Source organism: Bufo gargarizans, chromosome 6 (assembly GCF_014858855.1).
Source record: "Bufo gargarizans isolate SCDJY-AF-19 chromosome 6, ASM1485885v1, whole genome shotgun sequence".
Classification (NCBI taxonomy): Eukaryota; Metazoa; Chordata; class Amphibia; order Anura; family Bufonidae; genus Bufo; species Bufo gargarizans.
Genome location: NC_058085.1, coordinates 19,888,335 through 19,910,450, shown reverse-complemented (window position 1 = coordinate 19,910,450; position 22,116 = coordinate 19,888,335). Strand labels below are relative to the sequence as shown.

Genomic DNA, 22,116 nt, shown 5'->3' with positions numbered 1-22,116 from the left:
CTTAGCTGTAGTCACATGGGAGGCATTGAGGACAGAGAGTTTCTAGGTCTCTCCAAACATGACACCCTGCGACCTGCCTTCAGAGAAAGACAATCATCTCTGTCCTGCACGGGCACTTAAACCTTAGGAGGTCACCCACCCCCTCCCCTGGGAGGATCACACTCGCCCTCCTTTTTGGCTTGGCAGCCAGAGATCCTAGCTCCTCACTGGAAGGAGTTCTCCATATCTCCCCTTCCCTATGTCCCACAGGCAAAAGTCTGTCTCGGTCCCTGGGTCTCAAAGAGATGAATGGTGAACGGTGTATTTATGAGATGTATGTGCAGTTCATACTTTTTTATGAACTCCTGGTTCCATGATGTCTGGGGAGTTTCTTTATAGTTGTTGACCAACTCAGCCCCCATCAGTGGAGCTGAGCTGTAAGGTTGTCTGAGCCGAGTGTGACATGTAACCACAGGGTCTGCTTTGAAGCACGGCCACCTTTGGAGCCTGGTTCCTCTGCCAATTCCCTTCACCTGAGCAAATGGGTAAGCATTACATCCTAACTCCACACATATATATATATATATATATATATTCAAAAGCTTTACCAGAAATATATTTCCATTCACTTAGTTTTATTTTAAATATCTATCAATTGAAGAATAAAGTCATCTGAATCAAAAGGTAGGCTATCGTTATTTCCTGCCGACAGTGAGACAACCAGATAACACACGATACAATGGTGACAAGCTCTGCTAAGCAGCTGTCTGATTATACTAGGAGTCCAGGCTTTATATAAGGTTCCTTATGTAAGCAATAAAGAAATAAGCTATATAATAATAATCGCTATAACTAGGCAGGTTAGTCGATACTTTGCACAGAACATATATCAGGAGGTTTCTATAGAATATGACAGGATTATGAGGCAGGATGTTCTATAAACTGTTGACCCAGATGTTCTCTGCAGTTGTGCTTTATTACCCAAGTCAACCGTCTTTACAAAAATCACTTTGTTAACCCTTAAAATGAATTTCAAAAACTTTTCCAATATGGTGTAGTGGATGAATCCGGTTATGTCGGAGTTGCTTCAACTGAAGAGATTGGTCACCACCTCTGTCTAAGGCACAGAATGTGTGGAGTTCTGGTGCCAGAGCTACTGTAGACCAGCTGATTTGTGGGGGTGCCAGGTGTCAAACTCCCCACCAATATGATACTTATGGCCTATCCTGACAACAAGCCATCGAGAGCACATTACTGGAAAACCCCTTTAATGACATACACATTATAGTCATTTAGAGCATGGGGCGGTTTAATGGTCCAAGCACCATTTCAAACTCCAGCTGCTTATTCTTTAAATATGCAAACTGACAATAGTTAAAATTGCATGCCCGTTTTGGTCATATTAATAGTTTTTTTTTTTTTGTTTCATGAAAAGGCAGACTATGCTGACAGTTTTGGCAGGTGTAGACAATTTTTAAAAGATTAAAATAGACAATGGCATACACCCCCGTATCCTAAGGGAATTAAGTAATGTCATAGCCAGACCCTTATTTCTGATATTTGCAGATTCTATATTGACAGGGAATGTCCCACAGGATTGGCGCATGGCAAATGTGGTGCCAATATTCAAAAAGGGTCCAAAAACAGAGCCTGGAAACTATAGGCCGGTAAGTTTAACATCTGTTGTTGGTAAACTGTTTGAAGGTTTTCTGAGAGATGCTATATTAGAGCATCTTAACGGAAATAGGCAAATAACGCCATATCAGCATGGCTTCATGAGGGATCGGTCATGTCAGACAAATCAGTTTCTATGAGGAGGTAAGTTCTAGACTTGACAGCGGCGAATCAATGGATGTCGTATATCTGGACTTCTCCAAAGCATTTGACACTGTACCACATAAAAGGTTAGTATATAAAATGAGAATGCTCGGACTGGGAGAAAACGTCTGTAAGTGGGTAAGTAACTGGCTGAGGGATAGAAAACAGAGGGTGGTTATTAACGGTACACACTCAGATTGGGTCACTGTCACTAGTGGGGTACCTCAGGGGTCAGTATTGGGCCCTATTCTCTTCAATATATTTATTAATGATCTTGTAGAAGGCTTGCATAGTAAAGTATCAATTTTCGCAGATGACACTAAACTGTGTAAAGTAATTTACACTGAAGAGGACAGTATACTACTACAGAGCGATCTGGATAGACTGGAGGCTTGGGCAGATAAGTGGCAGATGAGGTTTAACACTGACAAATGTAAAGTTATGCACATGGGAAGGAATAATGCAAGTCACCCGTACTTATTAAATGGTAAAACACTCAGTAACACTGACATGGAAAAAGATCTAGGAATTTTAATAAACAGCAAACTAAGCTGCAAAAAATTGTGTCAGGCAGCTGCTGCCAAGGCCAATAAGATAATGGGTTGCATCAAAAGGGGCATAGATGCCCGTGATGAGAACATAGTCCTACCACTTTACAAATCGCTAGTCAGACCACACATGGAGTACTGTGTACAGTTCTGGGCTCCTGTAAACAAGGCAGACATAGCAGAGCTGGAGAGGGTCCAGAGGAGGGCAACTAAAGTAATAACTGGAATGGGGCAACTACAGTACCCTGAAAGATTATCAAAATTAGGGTTAGTCACTTTAGAAAAAAGACGACTGAGAGGAGATCTAATTAATATGTATAAATATATCAGGGGTCAGTACAGAGATCTATCCCATCATCTATTCATTCCCAGGACAGTGACTGTGACGAGGGGACATCCTCTGCGTCTGGAGGAAAGAAGGTTTGTATACAAACATAGAAGAGGATTCTTTACGGTAAGAGCAGTGAGACTATGGAACTCTCTGCCTGAGGAGGTGGTGATGGTGAGTACAATAAAGGAATTCAAGAGGGACCAGGATGTGTTTCTGGAGCGTAATAATATTACAGGCTATAGCTACTAGAGAGGGGTCGTTGATCCAGGGAGTTATTCTGATTGCCTGATTGGAGTCGGGAGGAAAATTGGCTTCTACCTCACAGTTTTTTTTTTGCCTTCCTCTGGATCAACTTGCAGGATGATAGGCCGAACTGGATGGACTAATGTCTTTTTTCGGCCTTATGTACTATGTTACTTATTTTATTCTCACTTGTATTTTATGATATATTTTGATAGTTTTAAAATATATTTTCGCTGATGGGACATTTACTATTTTTTTTTATTTTACTAAATTTTCTTTATAACTGAGGCAGCAGATGTGGCAAGTGAAGCTTGTGCAGCATAACGGCCCTGCCTAGCAAGATAGAAACCACTATGTGCACAGAACAAGCAATCACCAACAGAATATATTAAGGGGCAGCGTCCAAAAGCATCCATGAGAACAGTAAAGGATCACTACCCGCCCCCCAATCCGAGCTATCGTCATTACTTCTAAAATTACAGATGTAGCAGGGTTAACACACAAACTCTTAACTCAAAATGGTCACAAAATGTAACATATCCAATAAATATATTTTATATCATATCATCTTCAATCCAGAGCTGGTGGGACATACGATAAAAAATAACCAAGGATTCACCCACTGGTAAATTCATGTGAGATGAGTAAACCATATGACTTCTACAAATACAGGGGTGGTGGGGACCCCACTTGTTGGATTTATCTACAGGTACATTTTGGTCAGGGTGTATAGATTAAGAAGATATTTCTCTAGGAAGACGAGTAATGGCTTCTATGTAATTAGGCAATCCTAGCCTGGATCACTTTTTGGGAGAACTTGCACATTACTGATGAAAATGCGGCCAGTACGACCAGAGCTGATGGTTTTTTAAATGTTACAAATACTTATAGGGGTAGAACAGACCGAGGCTGGAATAGGCAGATTGTTATCCTTTTATATCAGGCCCTGGTTTTGTGCTTCACCAGGTATGGTTGAAACATACATTACTCCCATAGATTTACGATGTGTCACGCATAGAGGCTTACTCTTATCAGTGGTAGCCCCTCTCTCTATTACTATCCCTGTGCTGTTCCATGCTCAGTTAGAGGTAGGTGGAGCGTCCTTAAAAATGATTTTATGGATTTAGGTCACAAGCTTAGGGCAAAGACCTCAAACGCAGTGTTTTCCAAAATCCTACCTGTACCACGAGCCACACAAGAAAGGCAGCAGGAGGTTTACAAGTGGCTCAAGAACTGGTGTAGGAAGGAGTGGTTTGGGTTCCTGGAGAACTGGGCCAACTTCTCTGTTGGCTACAGGCTCTATCGTAGGAATGGGCTGCACCTCAATGGGGAAGGGGCAGCTGTTTTGGGGGAGAAGATGGCTAGAAGGTTGGAGGAGTGTTTAAACTAGGGACTGAGGGGGTGGGCGGGGTAATTATGTTATAAAAGGGGAAGCTAGTGCAGATTGAGACCTGGGGCAAGGTAATAAAACTGGGGGGAAAATGCAAGGAGGGAGTAGAACAGTTCAGAAGGAAAGGTGTAGGGTAAAAAATATACATAAACCTCGTATTTGTATGTATACTAATGCCAGAAGCCTGACTAATAAAACTGGGGAACTAGAATTAGTGATGTGTAAGGAGGACTATGATATAAGTGAGGGACATGAACATGTGGAATCACTGTGGGTAGAAATACATGGAGGAAAAAAAACTATAATAAAATAATAATAGGAGTTTATTATAAGTCACCTAATATACCAGAGTCCACAGAAAATCTACTACTAAACTAGATAGACGAGGCGCAAATCATAATGAGGTGGTTATTATGGGGGACTTCAACTACCCAGATATAGAGTGGCAAACTGAAACATGTACAGTACAGACCAAAAGTTTGGACACGCCTTCTCATTCAAAGAGTTTTCTTTATTTTCATGACTATAAAGGCATCAAAACTATGAATTAACACATGTGAAATTATATACATAACAAACAAGTGTGAAATAACTGAAAATATGTCATATTCTAGGTTCTTCAAAGTAGCCACCTTTTGCTTTGATTACTGCTTTACACACTCTTGGCATTCTCTTGATGAGCTTTAAGAGGTAGTCACCTGAAATGGTGTTCCAACAGTCTTGAAGGAGTTTCCAGAGATGCTTAGCACTTGTTGGCCCTTTTGCCTGCACTCTGCGGTTTGGCCCACCCCAAACCATCTCGATTGGGTTCAGGTCCGGTGACTGTGGAGGCCAGGTCATCTGGTGCAGCATCCCATCACTCTCCTTCATGGTCAAATAGCCCTTACTTTCAAAGTTTTCCCAATTTTCCGGCTGACTGACTGACCTTAATTTCTTAAAGTAATGATGGCCACTCGTTTTTCTTTACTTAGCTGCTTTTTTCTTGCCATAATACAAATTCTAACAGTCTATTCAGTAGGACTATCAGCTGTGTATCCACCTGACTTCTCCTCAAAGCAACCTTGACTGCAAATAACTGGTCATTTACAAGTGTGAATGACACCCCTTTTTCCACATGTCTGGACACCAGCTCTTGTGGGAATCCAGCTCTATTTTTTTTTTTACTTTTACATATAGGCCCCTGTATTTGCAGTTTTACAGGAATGGAGGGTCCCCATACCGATCACAGGCCAGGTGGAATACTGTATATATTTTTTTAATTTTCTCTCACCAAACATTTGTGTTTAGAGTATAGTTTCACTTTTAACTGGATCTGTCCTTTGATTACCAATATTCATTCAATACAGGAGACTATGTTTGTTTGGGGAGCTCTCACAGCGATCCCAATCATCGCTCCCAGCCCTCAGCTACCTCTGGTAACTGAAAGCAAGGCAGTGTTTTATCTCCCTGTAAAAAGTAGTATCTGAAGGAATGAAGCCAGTTAGTGACCACCATAAAAACACATAAGGGATGTCACAAACGGGTTAAGCATGAAGATGGTTTTTCTTATATGTGTTTTTTTTTTATGTTACTAAGAGATTTATGGTTAAAATAAATATCACATTCTGAACATGAAAATGGCTTCTATCCTGTGTGATTTCTCTCATGTTTAACAAGAGATGATTTACGGTTAAAACATTTCCCACATTCTGAACATGAAAATGGCTTCTCCCCTGTGTGAATTATCTGATGTACAACAAGATGTGATTTATGGTTAAAACATTTCCCACATTCTGAACATGAAAATGGCTTCTCTCCTGTGTGAATTCTCTGATGTATAACAAGATCTGATTTATTGTAAAAACATTTCCCACATTCTGAACATGAAACTCGCTTCTCTCCTGTGTGAATTCTCTGATGTTTAGCAATACCTGATTTATGATTAAAACATTTCCCACATTCTAAACATGAAAATGGCTTTTCCCCTGTGTGAATTCTCTGATGTACAACAAGATGTGATTTATGGTGAAAACATTTCCCACATTCTGAACATGAAAATGGCTTCTCCCCTGTGTGAATTTTCTGATGTATAACAAGATCTGATTTACTCTTAAAACATTTCCCACATTCTGAACATAAAAATGGCTTCTCTCCTGTGTGAATTCTCTGATGTATAACCAAATGTGATTTATGGTTAAAACCTTTCCCACATTCTGAACATGAAAATGGCTTCTCTCCTGTGTGAATTCTCTGATGTGTAACAAGAACTGATTTATGGTTAAAACATTTCCCACAGTATGAACATGAAAATGGCTGCTCTCCTGTGTGAATTCTCTGATGTATAACAAGATATGATTTATGTTTAAAACATTTCCCACATTCTGAACATGAAAATGGCTTCCCTCTTATGTAAGCTGTTTGATGGTTAACACCTTTTCTGTGATTTTTATTCTGTGTTTCAGTCTGTGATGAATCAGAAGATTGGACTTGTTTAAAAGGATCAAATGATGCATTGTTGCTGTGATTGGATGAGGGTATATCTTGGATATTGGCATGCTCTTCAAATGTAACTCGTGTGATACCACAATCCTTTACTTCAAAATCTAAAGATATCAGATGTTTCTCTGAGTTCCTGGTACATTCATCTGCCAAAAATAAAACACATTATATTATTGATGAATAATATACCATAAAATTGCATTGAAATTTTATAACTTTTCCATATAAAAAACCCACATAAAGAACAAGACATGGCATAAAATTCAAGTATGAATTGACTAAAACTGTGGTGGCCAAACAGACCACAATCTATTAGTAGACCAAGGACCATAACTAGGCCAGGTTGGCCTCCACTTTGATCAACTTCCATCCAACCCCCACCCAATCAGTAATTTATAAATAAAACATTTCCTACTGCTGAATGCTCCCTTAGTGCACTAACGGGGTTGCATAGCATTGTATTGATTTATGATCCTATGTAACCCTTACAGTTCTGGAATGTATTGGATAACACTGGCAGCATCATGACAAGGTTCACAGGCCGGTAGGAAATATCTGGTGTTCAGTGGTGAGAATTTTTTGTATGAGCTCTAAAGGCCAGCACAGGTCATAAAAAACGGACACACAGTTTTTCAAGGCCATTTTTCAACCATTTCTTGCATCCCTTTCTTAGTCGTCTGGACGTTTTGCATTCATTTTTAACGGCCATTATTTGAGAATGATTTAGATGATTTTTATTTGCTTTATTTAATTTAATTACCAAACCCTGCAGTATACATAATGTCCCCCATAGTGGCCCCAGTTCCAGTTAGTAATAATGTTCCCCAGAGTGCCACCCATCAGTAATAATCATTCACTTGCACGTGTAGAGAAAAGTCGCTCTTCATTTGGTGAAAAAGGACCTACACTCTCAGTGGGTTGAGGTCACCATGCACTCCTAAGCGATAATGATGGGAGAGCATGGTGATGTCATCACGTTGGTAGCACAGGTCCTTCAGCACCAAGAGAGACTGCCTTGTGTGTGCAAGCGGATAAGGCAATTTATTTTTATTTTAACCCCTAAAAGGCCATTTTCCACTAGTGTACCCATAATAACCGGCCATTACATGGATGCACTCCTGTCTAAATGGCCATTAAAAATAGTCCCATTAATTTACATGGGGTCCATCTGGCATGACATGTCCTATTTTTCACAACCACTATTCACTCGCCCTAAAAAAAAAATGGCCACGTGAATAGCGCCATTAACTTCAATTCATTCTAAAAACTGCTGTGTGCCATTTTTCACTGTTGTGTGAATGTAGCCTTATCCTGCAGCCTTTACGATTATACAAACTACATAAAGCGCCAAAGAATAACCCTGTGACCTGAACATCATCACTGCAGCTAGGACACTGTGCACACCGAGGTCTCTCCAAATCTCAGTCCTGTCACTCAAGTAAACACTGCATGGCCCACACCATATTATCTTCATTTTTTCACGCATTTATATTAAAGGGGTTGGCTCATCTGAAACAATGGGGGCAATTCGCTAGGATATACCCCTATTGTCTGGTAGGTGCAGTCCCAGCACTGTGACCTGAACCTATCTCCTAAAAGGAACCTCAAAAGTAGTGGAGGGTGCAGTGTGCATGCACAGCACCAGCTTGGCATTGGCTTGGCTATTTCAGTCAGGCCCTGGAAACAGTGGCCGTTCATGCACAGTGCACTCCCATTCACTACTATGGGGAGAGCGCTTGGTGGTGGCCGGACCAGAGTCCTCCAGCCACCACTATGGCCTTCTCAGTGTCATATCCTAGTAGTATGCCCCCATTGTCTAAGATGAGACAACTCCTTTAAGTGCTTACGACTCCTATATACTGTACACACCATCCAAAGATTATGAAAAGTATATCCCTAGAGAGGAACCAATTTCTTGAAATACATTTCAGGTGTAATTCTGAAGAATCAATCAGAAGAGGAAACAAAGATGTTTTTTTATATCAGATCATTTTTTTTTTGTGATTTCAAAAGAGAGTACAACACAAATGTACATACATTATACAATAAAATTGATTTGCAACAATAATTAAGATTCAACATGAGTCTTATTGTATCTTAGTTGTTAACTGTCATGTATACTTATTATTTAAACTCTTAACTACCCCATTTCTCTCCCCCCCCCCCCCTCCCCACCGCCCAACCCTCCATTCCGGCATCAGCTGCTTCTTCTACCCGAGATAGCACCCATGCACATTTGTGCCTGCCATGGTTCCCATAAATTCTCAAATTTGCTGGGACAGCCCCTTTTCTGGAAAATGGCCTTTTCATATACAATCATAGTGTTGACTTTGCACCTAAATTCCCCGATTGTGGGAGGCTCAGCCTGTATCCAGTGCTGAGCTATCAGCTTACTAGCCACATACAGTAGTCTGCCTATAGCCAGTGTGAACACGTGTTCAGTACCCAATTCCGATACATAGCCTAAGATACACACTTTCGGGTCTTGTGGAATATTTACGGCGTAAGCAGTCACCTCTCTCCAGTATACAGTCAGGACCGTGCATTTCCATAGCATGTGTATCAAGTCTGCAGGTTCCATATCACACAGAGGACACTTGGCATCTAATCTGTGACCAATTTGGTGTAAAAACACTGGCATCTTGTACACTCTATGGATAATAAATAATTGCGAAAGCTTTCCACTTTCACTCAAAGATGACACAGGCACCGCCTCTAATACATCAGCCCATTGCTCTTTCGTGAGTTCACCCACATCTGTCTCCCATTTATGCATTTAAGTCAGTGGGTGAGATTCTAGGTATTTATCTAGTATCAATCGATATGTTAGAGACATAATCCACCTTCTTTCCCCTCCCGAAACAATCAGATGCAACGCTGCGTCTCTTTGTGCCATTACGCTACCATTCTTAATCATCGTATTATATGCATGACGCAATTGCAGATATTGATAAAAGCGCCTGTGAGGGATGCCATATATTCCTTGAATACTGGTGAAGAATCTGGGCTGCTAGAATCATTATTCACTAGATACAGGAGCTGAAGAGACATTCACTCCACTGAGAGCTGTGTTTCATGGAAGCAGACAGGCCAAAATAGGTATTTAAAACAGTTATATAATGTTCCTACTGTTAATATAGTGATTAGAACTGTATACTGAACCAGTTATACCGTATGTGTGCTTACTTACAGTTCCACCAAATTGCAAGCATACAAACCAGATTCCATACTTATTGCAAATACAAACTACAAATACAAATTGCAAGCGACAAATTGCAAGCTACAATTGTAAACTACAAATAGCAATCAACAGGGGGCGTAGCTAGAAATGTCTGGGCCCCACAGCAAATTGTTGAATGGGGCCCCCCTCCCCCAGTAATTTTTTTGCAACCCCTTCCTTTCATGCCGCCCCCATTACTGTGGCTAGTAAAGATCACTCTCTCAGACCAGGGCCGGCAGCTGTTCCATCAGTTTTATACACTGTCTATACGGTCACTGTATATCATTTCATTGTGTAATACTGTTGAAGGGGCCCTGACCAAATCTTTTAGTCCTCCTCTTCCTGGATGGCCCCTTCTGGGTCAGGGCCCCAAAGCAGCTGCTTCCCCTATAGCTATGCCCCTGGCAATCAAATAGCAATCCATACAAATCAGTAGAACTATCGATTAAATCTCAGATATATCTCTCAGAGAGATCATAAAGTGCTTAAATAACGGCAGTGTTATATATGAAGAAAAGTTGAAGTTACTAAAGAAGTTATATGAAGCATTTGCTATGCTCTTTAAACCTACTGTTTCCATAGAACGGCGCAAGAGGAATTACAGAGTAATAGACAGTCTGGTTAGACTAAAAGTCAGAGATATCAAAATTCTTCTAATGCCACAGCACAAAAGGCACTTCATAGTGCTGCGCCTGTCACAGTGGAATTATTGCCCTCAGAGGGCAAATCGATAGCGCTCCTTAACTTGCACAGTAAAGAGGCGCATTAGAGCAGCGGTGCGCCAGCATATACCGCCATGCAGCAACTGTTCCCTGAGTGAGCAAGCTTTTTTTTTTTTTTAAAGTTGACGGTAACAGCTATTTGGATTACCAGAGTTCCCATCACAAAAAATTGAAAAATAATATTCCATTTAGTTAGTTCAAGCGCATACGCAGAAATTGCACGAAGGATGAAGAATTTAGAAACCAAAGCAAAGTCATTAAAAGAAGATTTCAAAAGAAAGGGTACCCTAGGGAAATTATAGATGCAGCTTATCAGCGAGCCGAGGAGCACACCCAAACAGAATGTCTCACTTCTTGTACAACCAAACCAGATGACCCAAAGGCCACGGAAAATTTTAAATCCAATTTCATTACGACATACAATACCAATCACAGTACTCTGCTGAATACCCTCAACAAACACTGGCATATTTTACAGGCGGATCCTTTTAAAAAAAAATACATTTAACAAAAACCTCAATTAACATTCGGGAGGGCCCAAACGCTCAAAAATATTATCGCTCCAAGCCGACTAAGAGACTGCAAAAAGAACACAACACTTTTTTTCTCCAACTACTCGGAAGCTTTAAGTGTGGACACGGTCGTTGCAAATGTTGCTTGAACATCTCCTCTCGGATCTCAAAATTCTCAAGTAAGTCTACAGGTGAAAAATTTGAGATAAAATCTTTTTTAAACTGCTCCTCGAGCTACGTCATTTATCTATTAGAATGCACATGCGGGCTACAATACATAGGCCGCACCACTCAAACACTGAGGGAAAGGATCAATAAACACCGTTGGAACATAACAAATGGTTTCACCAAACATGGTGCATCTAGGCATTTCCTCCAAGTCCACAATAAAGACCCAACAAACCTTTCCATAACTCTGATTAAACAAATTCCAGCTACCCACTCGAACCGGTTTCAGAAATTGAGACAAAAAGAAATGTTTTGGATCTTTAAGATGCAAACCATAGAACCTTATGGTCTAAACGAATCACTGGAGAGCAATTGTTTCTGACCAGCCCTCTCCCAACCACTGGTCCTGGGTTATGTCCTTTCCCTCACCAGCCTACTCCTACATCAACCACCACTGCAATGCATCTCACACCATCTATGGCCCTTGCTATCATCACACAACAGGTCTCCTCGATCGAATTGCCCCTACCGTCACTTGCCACCCATTGAATTTCCTTACACCTCTTGTCAATGCATCCCCCACATTGGTTCTTTTCCCTCCCCCCCTCCCTACACATAGTACACAGCCCCCCCCGCCATCATAATCTTCCCCCACCACTCTTACTGGCCCAGTAACCCCTTTGCCTGTTCCATCTCACCGGCCCATCCTCCTCCCACCAGTCCTATTTCCCTTCTCCCCTCCAATTCCTCCCCTTTTCCCTCCCTCCCACACCTGTCACCTAAATAACGCTCCCCCATTCCTATTATGCTTAGACCATTAGTTTTCTTGGTGTATAAAAACTTTTTATCAGTTCCTTCCCCCAACATCTAGTTTATATCTGCCTTAATTCATCAGCTACACCATCAAACCCTCCTTTTAGTTTCCATTCACCCCTACACCTCTTTCATTCATCCAGTCATTATGCATGATGTTCTCCCTGAGAGCGATCTCTGTTCAGGGAGCCAGCATCAAACACAGCGCTCGGCACATGCGCTGTTCACAATGACGGCTCCGGTCTGACGGACCGAGCAACTGTCAATCCGAAACTCCGCCCCTCTCCCTCCTGCTCTTCTGAGCGCGCCTTCCAGCAGGCGTGCAAGGCCACGCTCCAAGCCCCGGCACGGACCTCACAGGTAAGACCAACAGCCACTTCTCCTATCTACAGTGTAATTTTTGCCTTATACAATAATTTTGAGTCCACATCCCTGCCATGTGACTAACAATAAACAATATATAATACTTTATTATCAATAAATATATGTGTATACACATTTTTCCACACCTTTGATGCACATTCCCCACACATGCAATAATTTTTAAATCATTTATCCATCTATCCATCCTCTAATACTTGAGCCAATATGGGACCAGTCTCCAAATTTGATATAAATTCAAATGTCCTGATCATGCAACCATTAAATTCCCCTATTCGCCATATATGGTTCTCATGTTCAATTATCATCATCATGTCTATGTATGCACATGTTTCTATATGTGTATATGACTATATGTACACATATATTTGTGTATATTTCTCATTTTTTACTATGCATGTGTGTGTTGACGCATGTGTGAGCGCATTTGTATGTAGGTGGGCGTATTCATCCACATATATTTTCCAAGTCCCATACAAAACGCCCACACAATTTAATTTAATTTTTTACATCAATAGAATTAAGTGATGGCTGTTCAGAGCTACTTATATGTGTGTATATATGTGAAGGAGCATGTATATGTATGTGTGCATATGGCTTATATATATATATCCTTTTTTATATTATATTTTTATATCACCTATGGAATTGCGGAAATCTGGGTCTATCTCCCTACTAAATCATTTATATATGCACTAAACCAATGAGATTTTTTTTATCCACTGTGGTCCTCCATGTCGACCCGCTAGTGCCCTCTTTCAACAGCATACAGTAGATATGCATTTGCTAACAGATCAGCCATTTTTTCCCCACTACCGTCGACCAGGTTTTGACATCCTAAATGGATCCATGAATATATGGCGACATTATTTTCACTATTGGTGCTGATATCAATTTTATGATGTTTAGTAATGGTGGTTTGTACTACCATACCTGTGGTATTGTTTGCATTATAACCACCAACACTAGTATGTAATGTACATTACCATACCTATGGCATTTTAGCTTATATTACCAACAGGGGCTCTAATTCTATGTGATTCTACATGCGGCCACTTAAATGTTTGCATGCGTTTCACGCGTGCATTTATTTCCAATTCATTTTTATATTCAATTTATTTCAATTTTAATGACTATGTGTATACATTCCATTTTTTACTTCTGTACCTGAAAAAAACTCCCCTTTAAACTTGTGATCTCTTAGACTTGAAAAAGGAGTGTAGCAACTCCGAAACGCGTTGTCACCCACCAATAAAGACCCTTTATTTATCTATGGAGGTCGTGTCTTTGCGCCAGAAGGTATCATTTGGTGTACTGTACTAGTGCACTAAAAAAACTTTTTTCCTATTGCAATACATATCATTCCTCTGGAGACTTGGCAACTCCACCTACGAGGACTGAGAAGATACCGGCTGCACCGACCCCTTGTCCTCACGAGTGTTGTGCCCACATATGCACAACACTGTAAGGTGAGCACAACCATTGATGTCTTAATTCCATATGTTCATTATTGAATTTATTACCCTATGAGCGCCTTCCTATCTTTTATCGCCACAATCGCTGCATTTAAAGTCAAATAACTCTTAATATTCGCATTGATTGTTAGTATTGCATTTAAAGTAAAATATCTGAGCCTATTATTACCATGCCACTGTTAGAGGATACAAAGATAGATAGAGTAGAAGTTGAAGAGCAAGGGGACCTGTCTGAGGTAGAAGAGTCTGATGCAGCATTAGTCTTGCCTCAAACAAATTTAGCCAAAGCAGATGAACTAAGACGTTCATCACATACCAGAAAACAGACCTCAAAGATACTAAAAATATTTGTAGCAAGAGGCAGCATTAAAAGGAGAAAAAGTTTGCCCGGATGTATGATAGGTGGAATCATACATTAAAGACATTTGTAGAAAGCTAAAGCAAAAAAGTATGAAAGGGAACTTGAGTGATATGGTAGAGACGGTAGAAGAATCTGGATCAGAGCTTATGGCAGCATATGTCAACCTGCGGTAGTTTACAACACCTTCCCAATGTATTGTAAGGAACATTGACACGTGTACTGCAGTCACTAAAGATTTAGTAAAGCTCATGAGAGAACTATCATCGGCAGCAAACTATGATGAAGTTAAAGCAAGAAGTAGAATGAACAAGCTTTTTATGAGAGACTATGCTAGGTCCTTAGGGGGAACCACAATCTCAAGTGGGACTTCTTTCGCTAGCAGAAGTGCCACCCACATATCAGAGTCCTCAATTACTTCAGCCAAAAGAAAGGAATTAGCTGAACAACTTGCTGTCAAGAGAGCAGAAATTGAAATGGAAGCTGCCAACGCGGTGCAGCGCCAACTGATCGCTGAAAAGGAAGCTGAAAAAGATGCACAACACCATCAGATGGAAGCTGAAATGGATGCACAACGCCATCAGATGGAAGCTGAAATGGATGCACAACGCCATCAGATGGAAGCTGAAATGGATGCACAACGCCATCAGATGGAAGCTGAAAAGGATGCACAGTGCCATCAGATGGAAGCTGAAAAGGATGCACAGTGCCATCAGATGGAAGCTGAAAAGGATGCACAGTGCCATCAGATGGAAGCTGAAATGGATGCACAATGCCAACAGATGGAAGCTGAAATGAATGCACAATGCCATCAGATGGAAGCTGAAATGGAGGCACAACGCCATCAGATGGAAGCTGAAATGGAGGCACAATGCCATCAGATGGAAGCGGAAATGGATGCACAACGCACTGAATCCGGACCAATTCACTTCTATGAGGCTGTGCACATGAGCGGTGATTTTCCCGCATCACTTGTGCGTTGCGTAAAAATCACAGCATGCTCTATATTGTGCGTTTATCAGGCCCCATAGAAGTAAATATCACAAGCATCTGCAAGCAAGTGCGGATGCGGTGCGATTTTCACGCATCGTTACTAAGATGACAGTCTATTCACTGTATTATTTTCCCTTATAACATGGTTATAAGGTAAAATAATAGCATTCTTTTATACAGAATGCTTAGTAGAAGGTCAATTTAGGGTTAAAAAATAAATAAAAAATTAACTCACCTCCTCCTCCTCCCCATAAATATTGGGACATCGACACAATTCTAACATTTTTGGCTCTATACACCACCACAATGGATTTGAAATGAAATAAACAAGATGTGCTTTACCTGCAGACTGTCAGCTTTAATTTATTTGATGGTATTTACATCCAAATCAGGTGAACGGTGTAGGAATTACAGTTTGCATATGTGCCTCCCACTTGTTAAGGGCCCAAAAGTAATGGGACAATTGGCTTCTCAGCTGTTCCATGGCCAGGTGTGTGTTATTCCCTCATTATCCAAATTACAATGAGCAGATAAAAGGTCCAGAGTTCATTTCAAGTGTGCTATTTGCATTTGGAATCTGTTGCTGTCAACTCTCAAGATGAGATCCAAGGAGCTGTCACTATCAGTGAAACAAGCCATCATTAGGCTGAAAAAAACAAAAACAAACCCATCAGAGATCGCAAAAACATTAGGCATGGCCAAATCAACTGTTTGGAACATTTCATTTAAAAAAAAGAAGGAACGCACCGGTGAGCTCACCAACACCAAACAACTGTTAAGGATGACCGAAGAATTCTTTCACTGGTGAAGAAAACACTTCACAACAGTTGGCCAGATCAAGAACACTCTCCAGGGGGTAGGTGTATGTGTGTCAAAGACAACAATCAAGAGAAGACTTCACCAGAGTGAATACAGAGGGTTCACCACAAGATGTAAATGATTTATGATCCTCAAAAACAGGAAGTCCAGATAAGAGTTTGCCAAACGACATCTAAAAAAGCCTTCACGGTTCTGGAACATCATATGGACAGATGAAACCAAGATCAACTTGTACCAGAGTGATGGGAAGAGAAGAGTATGGCGAAGGAAAGGAACTGCTCATGATCCTAAGCATACCACCTCATCAGTGAAGCGTGGTGGTTGTAGTGTCATGGCGTGGGCATGTATGGCTGCCAATGGAACTGGTTCTCTTGTATTAATTGATGATGTGACTGCTGACAAAAGCAGCAAGGTGAATTCTGAAGTGTTTCCGGCAATATTATCTGCTCATATTCAGCCAAATTCTTCAGAACTCATTGGACGGCGCTTCACGTGCAAATGGACAATGGCTCAAAGCATACTGCAAAAGCAACCAAAGAGTTTTTTAAGGGAAAGAAGTGGAATGTTATACAATGGCCAAGTCAATCACCTGACCTGAATCCGATTGAGCATGCATTTCACTTGCTGAACACAAAACTGAAGGGAAAATGCCTCAAGAACAAGCAGGAACTGAAGACAGTTGCAGTAGAGGCCTGGCAGAGCATCACCAGGGATAAAACCCAGCGTCTGGTGATGTCTATGCATTCCAGACTTCAGACTGTAATTGACTGAAAAGGATTTGCAACCAAGTATTAAAAAGTTAAAGTTTGATTTATAATTATTTTTCTGTCCCATTACATTTGGTCCCTTTACAAGTAGGAGGCACATATGCAAACTGTTGTAATTTCTACACCGTTCACCTGATTTGGATGTAAATACCCTCAAATTAAAACTGACAGTCTACAGTTAAAGCACATCTTGTTCGTTGCATCTCAAATCCATTGTGGTGGTGTATAGAGCCAAAAATGTTAGAACTGTGTCGATGTCCAAATATTTATGGACCTGACTGTACGTGGACGAGCAGTAAGAATATTTAATTTTCCCCTGGGTGCATTTCCCTCCATATATCTGTTAGGCCCACCTCCCTCAGTAATTTACCAAAGGGAGCTTCCATTCCAGTTGACACTGCACTTGTCTAGTTCTTCGTAAATTACATTATTAAAATCCCCAACTATCAAGCCTGGAATGTCAGGATATTCCGCCATAAACTCCACCACCATTTTCAGCAGCACTGAGGTGTAAGGCAGGGGGAATATAGATTGTTACCAGCACCATGTTCATTCCATTAATCGCACAGTGGACACATATGAACCTCCCCTCTACATCCACAAATTCCTGTATACATTCGAAGCGTATATTCTTATTAACAAGTATACTCACTCCCCTGGAATATGCAGAGAAGACCGAGTGCACAGAATAGCCAACCCAAGATTTTTTAAGCAATTGCACGTTTGATATGTGTTTCCTGTAGGCAGCAGATGGCTGGCTGGTATCTCAATAAATATCTAAATATGCCATGTCTTCTATTAGCCTCCGCCAATCCCTGCACATTCAAACTAATCACTTTCGTCATAGACGCCATTACATTCTTTCAATTTACATAAGTGTTGTCCACATTTTCCCATCCCAAAACTGCCATTTCTTCTATATAAGCATGCCGATACTGGAATGTACCCTCCCGCCCCCCTCTACCTCTCTCTCAGTGAAAACAAAATGTATTCAGATTTTCCAATATTACTTTCATAACATAGGGCTAACCATAAAAACCTAGCCCAACAATCTCCACTGCAAACTTCAGTCCCGTACCTAAGTGCGTTAAAAACCCGCACCGGTACGAATATAGCGGTACTACTCACGCTCCTGCAATGGGACGTCCCATCAACGTGACTGGGAATTCCCTTTTAAGTCCACAGTAGGAACTTTAATCTCAACAATGGAATTATACTGAGTTTACTCACTGAGTAAATATTTCAGGTGCCCAAGTTCTGATTTCTGAGCTGCCGTTCATTCTTGTCTAGCCACTGTAGTGCAGCATCCGGGTCTTCAAAAAACAGCGCAGATCCAAAGGCGACTAACCTCCGCTTGGCTGGAAAAATCACGGAGTATTGTATTTGTAATCCACGGAGTCGTCTTTTTATTTCCACGAAGCGGGCTCTTTTTTTCTCTACTTCAGATGAATAATCCGGGAATATGAAGACCTGTACGCCGTTTATTGTGAGCTCCGAGTGGTCCCTGGATCGCTGTAGTATAGTGTCTCTATCTTTATAGTGCAATATCTTTGCTAGGATTGGGCGAGGTGGGCGTCAAGAAGGCAACGGTCTTGTAGGGACGCAATGTGATCTCTCAACCACACATAAGGACGATAGGCCTTTGTCTTTGAACTTTTCAGCTATCCACTTTTCAATAAATTTGTTAGCATTCACGCCCTTCGCCGTTTCTGCCACCCCAACAAGCCTAATATTATTCCAGCGTGACCGGTTTTCAAGGTCATCTGTTTTAGCATATAATGTCGCGATATCTTTGGCTGCTTTTTGGAGCGGTTTGACTCGTTCTGCCACTTTGTGCAGATCATGACATATGATAGAAAGGTCCTCTTTAAGGCTACCAAATTGTATATTCAAACTTTTAAGGGTGCTATTGCAGCTTGCTATGGCAGCCATTACATCTTTCAAAAGTGGGTTCTGCTGTCTCCTCCTCTTGACCTTGTGATTTTGATTCTGCACTGTATTGCTTCTTATGGGATAGCTGGGACCCCTGCACTGTCTGCTCATCTTCTGATGAACTCTCCTTCCCTTCTGAAACAGATTGAGCCCTCTCCGAATCTCCCCACCTCTCCTTCAAGCTCTTTTGAGGGTACTTATGTGCGTACTTCTCCAGGCGCGCTACTAGCTCCTGGCATGCTGTAACAGGCGCGCTCTCCTCCTCGTCTGCGCCATATTGGATCCGTGCCTCATGCTCCGGTTTCATCAGAGTTTTGCCCTTTCTTGGCATTCTGATGGACTCTGGTTAAGGAGTGCACCTCTATGGAGCTAGATGTCCCCTTAAAGGTTAGTTGGACAGCGGTAGTTTGCTGTGGACAGGCTGGAAGTCAGGAACCTAGCAGGAGCTCCGGGACGCGCGTGTTATGCCATGCTCCGTCAGGCCCCACCCCCCGGGAACAAATACATTTGACCATAATGGAATCTGCTCACATTGGCCTGATAATCTGTGTATGACTTTCTGGCAGATCTAGTCCGTGGCATCAGCTGGAGGTGTGTGACGATGTCACCTGCCACACTGAATACCCTACACTTGAGGCTGAACAAGATAGTACACATATCAAACTGGGCCAGTTCCAGCCACTATTACAATCTGCCTTCCAGAAGTCTATTGAGTCACGGGACAGGCTATGTGCAGAAGAAAGGGCACAGTCCAGGTACGACTAAAGCCTGTTGTTCAGACAATGCTTGTCCTTTTGCTGAAATGCGTCGGCACAGCATTTAAAAAACATCCATCACATTTAAAAAAAACGAAATTGGCTGCTGCTGCTGTGCCTTCTGAGATTTATTGTAGGGGTAGCACCACCAGTGAGGGTAGAAGGTCTCTAAGTCAGCCAGGTTGGAGATGGGACTCCTGGACAGAAATACAGGTGACAGGTATATGTGAAACATTCTCCCCTTTTTGCTTTGATTGCAATGATCTAAAAGTATGGCTATCCAGTAGTCATCACCTTGCTTGATGCTAACCACATGCTTGCCAACATGTAGGCAACCAAGCACGCAGTTTGTCATGCTCACCAGCATGCCCGAGGACCCAGTTCTTTAAGACCCCACTGCAATGGTTGGTCATGGCCAATGTCATCGTTGTCATCATCATCATCGGCATATATATCATACCGAGTGCCAACCTCCTTTCCTATATGTGACTGCTGGGAAAACTCTATGTCCCCCTGCACAACAAACTTCTCCTCCTCCACTTCCTCTTTTATGCGACTTCGTCCATCAAGGTTCCTATCAGCTACAGGATCCCCAGAAAGCTGTGGAGGTTGTTGCCCTTCAGCTAGTCCTTGTTGCATCAGGATGAGCATTATTAATTAATTATTATTGTTTATATATAAATATCAGGATGATGCCATGTTAATGCTTGTCCCTCCTCTGGTGGCATCTTCGAAGGGGTTGAGGATGCTACACATGGCCCTGATGATCTGTCACTGTCTGCACTCAAAATAACATATGCTCTGCTGTGGTGGTCTCATGCATCACATAAATCATTAATCTCTTTATGCTGCTCATAGCAATGCTTCAGCATATGTAAGGTGGAATTCAAACGGTACAAAGGCAGACCATTTATTTCAGAAGGGCATTTTTAGCCACATAAGAATGGCTGGACAGTCCCCTGGACATGACCAACACCATCTGCAAGACACGTTGCTTTTTCAAAAAGCCAGAATTAGACTTACCGGTAATTCAGTTTCCACGAGATCACCACGATGGCTACTAGGAGATTGACCCCTGACCTCTGTAGGGGCAGGAACAGAGAGAGGGTTTAAATCCCCCCCTCCCACCACCACCACCAGCGTGTCCAAAATTACAGAGACAGAAAATAAGTGGTGAGAACACAAACAAATAAGTCGAGAGGGTATTACTTCATAACCTTCCAGGTAAGACTAAATAAATGGTAGGGAATATATGTGCCGTCGTGGTGATCTCGTGGAAACTGAATTACCGGTAAGTCTAATTCCGGCTTTCCACTTCATCACCACGACGGCTACTAGGAGATATAAAAAATTATAGCTTGGGGGAGGGGGGGGGGGGGGGGCCGCCTGAAGGACCTTACGTCCAAAAGACAAGTCTGAACTAGACAGGTCTAGCCTATAGTGTTTTCTAAAGGTGTGAATGTTAGACCAAGTAGCAGCTTTACAGATATCCAAAAGAGAAGCTCCGGCCCGTTCGGCCTGGGAGGAGGACATGGCTCGGGTAGAGAGAGCTCTTAAATTTGAGGGGCAAGGAAGGCCTTGGGACTCATAGGAAATGGAATCCTTAATCCACCGTGCTAAGGAGGACCTGGAAGCTTTTAGACCCTTATTCTTACCTGAGAATAAGACAAAACAGGCTGTTGGGTCTATAGAAACTTTTTGACACTTCAAGATACCGTAAGACTGAGCGTCTTACATCTAGTGAGTGGAAGCTAGATTCCCTATCATTAGAGGGATTACTGCAAAAGGAAGGTAAAACTATCTCCTGGTTACGGTGGAAATCCGATACTACTTTAGGCAGAAAACCTGGATCTAACTTAAGAATAATTCTATCATCGGTGATACGGAGATAAGGTTCTTGTATCGACAGCGCTTGAATCTCGCCTAGCCTTCTTGCGGACGTGATGGCCATCAAGAACGCGGTTTTTAGAGATAGATGTTTGGTGGAACAACTTGACAGGGGCTCAAACAGGGCAAGTGTTAGGCCTGTGAGCACCGTATTGAGGTCCCAGTTGGGGATCCGGGATTTTAGAGATGGGCGTAGCCGAGACGCTGCTTTCATAAATCTTCTGATCCAGCGATGATTGGCTAGATCTTGATAAAAAAATAAAAAAAACAAGTTAGGGCCGAGACTTGTATTTTCAAGGTGGAAGGTCTAAGACCTAATTCAAGTCCCTGCTGGAGGAAGTCCAAGATTTTCAGAAAATTGGGCGGCTCTAAGTTTGGGGCAGGGTTACCGATCCAGGAACAGAATCTCTTCCAAATCTTTAGATAGATCGAGAAGGTAACCTTCTTCCTACTCGCTTTCAGGGTAGATATCACCTGGTCAGAAAGCCCTTGTGACTTCAATCTCTGGACCTCAGGATCCAAGCTTA

The 22,116-nt window shown here is 41.8% G+C and overlaps 1 pseudogene; it reads right to left on the bottom strand.

Moving 5' to 3' along the window:
* The window catches only part of LOC122940390, a 1,294,760-nt pseudogene that overhangs the window by 700,444 nt on the left and 572,200 nt on the right, over positions 1–22,116 (bottom strand).